Raw genomic sequence first — 7,214 nt, forward strand, 5'->3', positions numbered from 1 at the left:
TTATAAAATTTTCTCTAATTTTTTTTGTATTTGAGATCTTATATTTATAGCAAAAGAGTATAAAAATATCTTTGATAAATAGTAAAATTTAATGAAGAATAAATTTTTAAAGTGGTCATTTAGATTCGTGCTATTTTTTAATTTAATTAATCTTTCAAATTTTAATTGTGCTATATTAATCCTTTAGATTAACTTTCAGACATCATATTAGTTTTTAAATTCTTTCTCGGTATTGAATCAGTGAACAAAATGATAAACTGGCTCTATCTTACCACGCTAAACGCTACAACAGCTTACCAACATGGCAAAATTTTTATTTTTATCCAATTTGATCTCTCTCCTTTATAACCTAATTCATTTCTATTTGTGAGCTCTATTTCATCTCCTTCTTCTATTTTTATTGAAGCATTCTCTTAAAGCTCATAACTGAAATGACAACACTTGAGTTTGGAAAAACTATGATAATCATGATGATAATGTTAGTCATGTCACAATCTCATTATCAAAGCATTATGAGTTGATGATAGTGTTTATGATCGTTCAAGTATGTTTGGCACCACAATGAATGATGATGATAATGAGCGCTCTTTGGATTCCTATGCCATAGAACTCCCTAGTTCTGGGTAAATAACAAGGCTTTCAATAGGAATATTAAAAAAGAAAAGGAAAGTCAATTCTATTTCGTATATAATAATCATAATTCTTTATATTATTATTATTATTATTATTATTATTATTATTAAACTTGGATTATTCTAGGATTTAATCTATGGTTCTATAAAATACATGATCATGTAAGATTTATGTTTTAGTTGTAAATATGAGATTGAATAGAGTTGTAATAGTAGTGTAAAGTAGTGCATTTTGAGATGAAAAAAAAGAATAATAGAAATCAAGGTATCAAAAGGGTTAGTACTTCCAGGAAATTAGGGTGGATGGAGTACAATAGTCATCTAAGATTTTTCGCTTTTAAGTATGTGAATCAAGAAAAAAAAAAGGGGGGTGTGATGCAGTAGAATATTGATACTGATAGTTTTCACTAAAGAAGAGAAGAGAGAAGGGATGTGGGATGAGATAAGATGGAAAGAAGAAGAAGAAGTCACAAATGGAAATAAATGAGGGCTATAAAGAGAAAGATATTAAATTAGGTAAAAATAACAATCTTGTCATTGTCCAGCGTGACAAGACAATATCAGTTTATTATCGCCGACTCAATGTCTGAAAAAATTAGAGATCATTATGGTATCCGGAACTTAATTTTAGAAATCATTATGTGCAATTGAAATATGAAAGACTAAATTAGTGAATGACGTGACTTTGAAAAAATCACTTTAGGAATTTACTCAAGTAATAATTTTACTAAATTTTTTAGTGGATTTTTTCTTTACTAAAACAAATAATGTTGAATCTTCACCAAAATTTCGCTTTTGATCATAGTATTACACAAAGAATACTAAAGATTCACAAAAATTTCTTTTCATTATTATTTTATTTCTTAAAATATATAAAGAATAAGTGCATTTTATTTGTATTTGTGTTTTTTTAATTTATGGTAGCTTCACGTTGTAATTGTAATAAATGAGAGAGAAACTACTCTAAAAAGGGTTTGCAAGGACACACTTATAAAACAAGTATTTTTGGTGCCAATAAACGTTTAGTATATGGAACAATAACACTGTTCTCTTAAAAGTTAGTTGAATATTTAAAGTTAACGGTAGCAAGCGGGTTAGCCGCACCGCCTTGCCAGAAGCCCACCCCATCCCATCTTGCCCTGTTTATTGTGGCAATTCTGCACCTCTCCTACATACCCCCGAATGGCGGGCTGGAAGGCTTCAATTTTAGTTTTTTTTTTTCAATAATTTTTATGAAAAATGTTGGATTCAAAGATTGGCCTCATATAATAGAAGTATTTATGGGATATCCACAAAAATTTCATATTATCTTAACATAACCCAAAATTAGCAGAATGGCGATGAGACACAATTGAATATCAAAATGGCGGCGGACAGACCATCGGACAAGGTATCTCAGCAGCCAATCCAATTGAGGACCGGTGGTGATAGATACCTGGTTCTACAAGTGGGCATCAATGTCATCAAACTCCTACAATGGTGTGGTAGTCACGGTGGAAAACATCCAAACAGCGGGTTATTGCAGTTTCAATCTACAACTCCTATGGCGTATGTAAAGAAAGAGAGCTTTGGGTCTTTGGGTCTGGATTTGGTGTAAAGATATGGAGTGAAGCTTCAAAGGAATCATCAAAAAAGGATTGAAGGATTTGGGCAGCGCAACAACCAGCACGAATGCAGTAGCAGCAACTGAGAAGATCCAATATGAGTCTTGTCTGAGAAGATCAGTAGAATATCAAAAGTTCTTAAGTTATGTTGCAATTCAATCTAAGTCTGTAATATTCTTACTACCAGAATGTCACGCTTTTGGCTGCGCCACTCTGATAGTGAGGAGTATTATGACGACTTTAAATATATCTTTACATAGTAGGAGCCTTTAAACTGAAAACCGCATTTTACTTTGTGTGAAAAGTCGAAAATATTTTTTCTTTTCTTTCATTATACAACATCTCTCACACATACATACATATATATAAAGAAACCTTCATACAGTAACATGCCAAACAAGGAAAATAATAACTAAGGCATTAAAACCAGATACAGCGCAACTGAAATATTCATTCAGAAACGTCTTCACGGGCCTCTTGTCCATTTCTAGAAAAACAGAGGGCTGTAAGGGGATGAGAATCTAACCACATGGTCTGACTAGAAGAGTTTTAGAAATTGTCACAAGAGGATATATATATATATAAAAGGAGGATCGGATTCAACCGTAGTGATTATCGCTCGTCTTATGAATCTTACCGATCAAAAGTTAATTACCCAAAATTCATATTTATATTTCAACTTATAAAGACTCCAATCAAAACAAATATATCATAGTATTTCATTTCATATATCGACGAAGCAATTTCACCAAACTTGCGGCTGATTCATCCAATATAACATAACTAAATTATGGCCTCCGACCCAACACAAAATCACATAACAGCCTCCGACCCAACACAAAATCACATAACAGCCTTTGACCCAACATAATATCACATCACGGCCTCCAGTCCAAAATATACGGAAATCACGACAATCCGAAACCACGAGTCACAACCACACGGACAGTCAAACAATCGCAAAAAAGAGCAAGTATAACAAGTAGTACAATTAGTAGTTAACAGAATTGAATGTCAATTAGGCAAACCAAGTAATTATGCAGACCCAAGCAAATGAAAACAAATTCAGTATGATGCATGTTTATCCTACTGGCCATGAGCTCACGTGTCAGTTTTCTGCCAAACCTGACACAAAATTTGGTTGACACCCCAGATCAATCTCTTGGTGCGCATCCCGAGGAGGAGTTATACAAATCATGGTACTATTATCTCAAGGGAGAGTGCCGTCTCACCTTCTCCTGGAGGTATAAACCATGCCAAACAACGGAGAGTGTCGTCTCACATCAACGGAGGGTGTCGTCTCACCTTCCATCCGAGAGAAAGTGGGTGTTACGTATTGTCGTCTCCGCTGTCACACCGCAAGCACGGACAAGCGGGTGAGACCTCCGTCCTTTCCTGGTGCAGGTGCCAAAACAGTCTCAAGTGGGCGTTACGTATCATCATCCCCACTAAGTTGTATGCACAACATCTCAAGTGAGTATTATGTATCGTCGTCCTCATGAGATTATGCTAAAAATCATATCACGCAAGTGGGATAATACCCAGATTTTGGCACGCAAGTGGAACAAACCATCGTCCTTGCTAATTCAGTGATCACATTTTAATAATATTCACAATCAATCATGCTTAGAATCATAATCAAGCTCAATCATAATCGTAATCGAAGTCATAATTCTATATATTCACATTTATCACGAGGATAATCATTTTCACACTGTGAGCGGGATAACATCATTGTCCTCACCGTGGGTGGAATAAAACCACCATCCCCATGAATCCACAACACACTGAGCAAGCAATATAGCACCACCGTCCTTGCCAAACAATCAATTAATATCACATACTTTCTTTAATCATATTTCCTTTAACAAGATTCTTATTAGGAAAATTACTTAGTTTAATCTGTTATATCCACCCCCATCATATTCAAAGATTTCAAAATAGTTTTTAGACTCCATAGGGAGGTTACAGGAGTTTACAACTCATCAAAGAAGTTTAACAGTTCAAAATGGCATTCAAGCATTCACACATAAAACTTTTTTCTTTAATCGCACTTACAAAATTTCTCAAAAATCAATCTCATTACTTTAAATTCATTGTAGTCCTCAAATCGTAACTCTGTCATTAAGATCAATCAAATAAAGTCATTTTTGAGTTAACCTACTTCCCAAAACCGAATTCAATTTCATTCTTAAGTTTTAAACATTCCCAAAGGACTCAGAAATTATTTCGTTTCGCTAAGTCAAAATTCAAATACATTAACTTCTCGTTCAAGCTCCAAAACTTTTTTTCAAAGACTCAAAAATCCTTTATTCTTAAATACACACTTACATTACTTTATTTTTTAGTAAAATCCTCAAAACACCATTTTTTAATTCATATCAATTCACTAAAACTCATTTCCATTCAATTAAATACCCAAATCATAATTATTTTTATAATTAACCAAACCAAAGTAAGTTAAATCTCCAATTCACTTTTATTAAGTTAATTTTCTCTAAAACTCCTCAAAACATAATCCTTAAACCAAAATTTGTAAAAAAAAATCATTTCTTTAGTTCAAGACTTCCCCTTAAAAGAGACTTAAAGACCATTTCATTTCACCAATCAATCACCCATGATTTAAATCCACTTAAATATTTATAAAATTTTTGACAGTATCTTCTCTAAAACTTGGATTTTGCCACCCTTACGGGTTCCCTCATTTTCAGAAACTCTCACTTTCAATCTCAATTTATTTCGATCAAAAACAGCATTTAGTCCAGAATTCTCTACGTCAATTAGAATTTTCAGAGTTTAATAATTTCCAAACAACTTACAAAAATATACATTACCAAACCTGTAACACCCTACCATACAGAGACTTATGCTTAATTCATAATTCAGAGATGGCAAGGTATTACGACCTCTAGAACCAAATTTTAGTACGTATAGTAGTATGAATAATTGATTATAACTAGGAGCCTTTGTAGAAAAAAGGGGTAAACAAAAACCGTAACTCGAAAGCGCAACACTCCGATCGATAACGTAACGAGTAAAGGATAAGCGAACGCGAGATCATATATATAAAGGAGTATCAAAAACAGGAATATCAAGACTCAAAATCCGGCTGCGAAGATAACCGGTCCGAGCATAGCAATATATACATATGATAGAATAAGGAAAACCCCAAAGGAAACCCAAAGGGACACAAATACAGAAATCTAATCTCCAAAAATCCCCTCTAGAAGGAGTCATCACAGTTTGTATTATTTAATGGAGATAAAAGTAACTAAACAAGATATATAACCCCAAACAGAATCCCGAGAACAAAGGATCTTCGCCAATCCAGAAGTCTCCAGCATGCCTCAACGGTTATATTTTAATTCTGATTAAACTTTATTTTAATCAGCCCATTCATCAATTGAAGATGCATGAAGATTATATTTTAATTCTGATTAAACTTTATTTTATTTAAAAATATGAAAAGATATTATTTAGTTTTAGAAATTATATTTTACATTAATTAGGACTTGATATAAAAGGGAAAAGAATCAGCCTTCGGACTTTTTTTTTTCTCTTCTACCTCATTTCGCAATTTACAGTTTTTCAGAATCTTAGTTTTCTCTCTGAACCATGAGCAACTAAACCTCCACTGTTAAGGTTAGGAGCTCTGTCTATTGTATGGATTGATACTATTATTTTTTTTATTTTAATTCATGTACTGAATTCAAGAATTGTTTTCATTCTTTATTTTATGAATCTAGGTGGAACGGAAGTATGACCTTAGTTCTAATTGAGTTCTCGTATAACTTGGAAAAGCTCTTTACTTAAACAACAGCTTGAAAACATATTCTCCTAAATTTCTAATTATCTGGACTTAACAGGAAACGTGACATATAATCCTCTTATATTTGGGTAATTAGGATTTCTGTGGCATATAAACTAGAATTGAACTTCACCCTCTAATTGGAATTAAGTGACCAAGAAATTGGCGGTTGATGAATTTTAGAGGAGACTAAAAAGGTCTAAGGAATTAGGTTTTAGTCACATATAGTTTGCCATGAATTAAATCTTGCATGATTAAAATAGTTAGTAAGAAAAGTCAATCCAGAAAATAGATAACTCTAAAGCCTTAACTGTTTCTCCATACATATTTCACAACATGTTTACTGCTTGCTTTATTAATTTTCTGAATTTATTGTTAATGCATTTGAACTCTTAAAACATCATTTTCTGCTTGTCTAACTAAGTAAATTAATCAACCATTGTTGCTTAGTCCATCAATCCTCGTGGGATCGACCCTCATTCACTTGAGGTACTACTTGGTACGACTCGGTGCACTTGCCGGTTAGTTTGTGGTTATAAATTTCGTACCAGCAACTAGTTTAACAACAACCAACTCAACAAACTCAATCAACAATCAGAATATTCAGCCTTCTTAATCAATCAATAAATCAATCAGATGATAATTACATCCATCCAAAATCATTCAGTTTAACCCATAAGACTCACATAATCACAAAAATATATTTTTTATTTCAATATCCAGTTATAATAATTTTTGGAAATAATATGAGTTTTAAGAGAGAGCCCCTACCTCGATCGCGACTTAACTACGTAACAAACTTTGTTTCTATTCGTATTTTGCAGCAGCGACATCAATTCTGATCATCCCTACAGTAGCAACAGCCATTAAACGTAGTATGCAAGAACTGTAGCTCAACCCTAAGACATTATCGTTGCAAAATCTCATAAACATATAACAGAATAGCAACTAAAAAAGTTTTCAGACAAAACAACTTACTGCACAAAAAGGAACCAAGAACGAAGCAACCGCAGCTCCAGCGATGGTTCTAGCGAGCTCCAGCAGCGGCGACTTCCGCCGATGACAACCCAGATAGCAACGACAATGGCGGTGCAGTTCAATAGTGGCAGGAGCAGCTCAACAGTGACAGAGACACGGGCTCGATGGCGGCTATGGTAGCTCCGGCGTCAT

This window comes from Arachis ipaensis, chromosome B03 (genome assembly GCF_000816755.2).
Source record: "Arachis ipaensis cultivar K30076 chromosome B03, Araip1.1, whole genome shotgun sequence".
In the NCBI taxonomy this organism is placed as follows: domain Eukaryota; kingdom Viridiplantae; phylum Streptophyta; class Magnoliopsida; order Fabales; family Fabaceae; genus Arachis; species Arachis ipaensis.